The following is a 1261-nucleotide window of genomic DNA, read 5'->3' as shown; positions in this document are numbered from 1 at the left end:
ACACACACACACACACACACACACACACACACACACACACACACACAGATGGGTACTCTATCCTACTCAGAAAGCCTCATCATCACTCCTATGAGGTAAATAGGAACAATGGATTTCCTAAGCTGGAGCCTTCCCCTCTCTTGGCCCTGAAATGTTCCCTCTCCCAACTTAGTTCTCTGTGCCTCTTCCCTCACTATATCTCCTTTCCCTGCAAGATTCTTCCTATATAGCCCTCCACTCAAGGCTCTGGCCTCCTCAGGTGAGGCTCAGATCAGTACTTGACAATGCCTACCAAAACTACCACTAAAAGATAGAAAAGGATTGCCTTTCCATGGAATTTTGTCAGGTGGTCCACTTTGACCCTTGGATCTTTAGAGGAGATCAGGGACTAGATAGGTCATATCACCACAGCCCCTTGTCTTGACTGGTTCCCAGGGTTCTTTGGAAGTCAGTTATTTGGACTCTGGAGGACTCATCAGCTAGAGTCTCTCTTCATTGTCCACATTCTCTCGGATTTCCTATCCGTCAGCCTCTGAGCCAAAGTGATTTAATAAACTTTAATGTGATCAGCCCCGATTTGGTCTTTGAGTTTGGGCATATCGCTTTGACGGAAAGGGTGGGTCAAATTTTCTTGGTTTTTTCTTTGGATTGCTAAATCTACTTCAATACAATGTGAATATCTCAGGGGACAAGCAATGTCTTTGGTAGGAAAAATAGAGGAATGCTACTCAGTCTCAGAATCCAGCACAGCACAGCTGACCTCAGGAATCTAGCTTCAAATTTTTTTCAGAAATTGTTTTACACTCCAAAGGCTAATTCCTTTAACCGCCTAGACTTTAAGGGAATTGAGGTACTTTTTATTTGGGTTCAAGTTTCCACTGCTAAATTCAAGTCTTAACTTTGTTATTTAAAAAAAATCCACTTATTTATGTCTTTTGCTTTTATATTTATTTCCAGTTATGCTCCTCCCTTCCTTCTCCCCTACCTACTTTGTCTTTCCTTCTAACAGAGATTTTTTAAATTCAGCAAAACTGGCCAATGCATCAGCTGTCTAACAGCACTTGCAACATTCCACATCTATAGTCCCCTACCTTTTCAGTGAGGGAGATGTATTTTCTAATTAATGTTTTGTGGCCAAACTTGGTTATTATAAGGATACAGTGTTTAGTTCCATTTTATTTTAATTGCCATCTGACACCTCATTGCCTCTCCATAGGACTCCATTCTAGGTCCTTCTTGGCCTCAGTCATCCATTTTTCAC

The sequence above is a fragment of the Vombatus ursinus genome, unplaced genomic scaffold, assembly GCF_900497805.2.
Source record: "Vombatus ursinus unplaced genomic scaffold, bare-nosed wombat genome assembly UNPS02011916.1, whole genome shotgun sequence".
In the NCBI taxonomy this organism is placed as follows: domain Eukaryota; kingdom Metazoa; phylum Chordata; class Mammalia; order Diprotodontia; family Vombatidae; genus Vombatus; species Vombatus ursinus.
Note: the sequence above shows the minus strand (reverse complement) of the source record.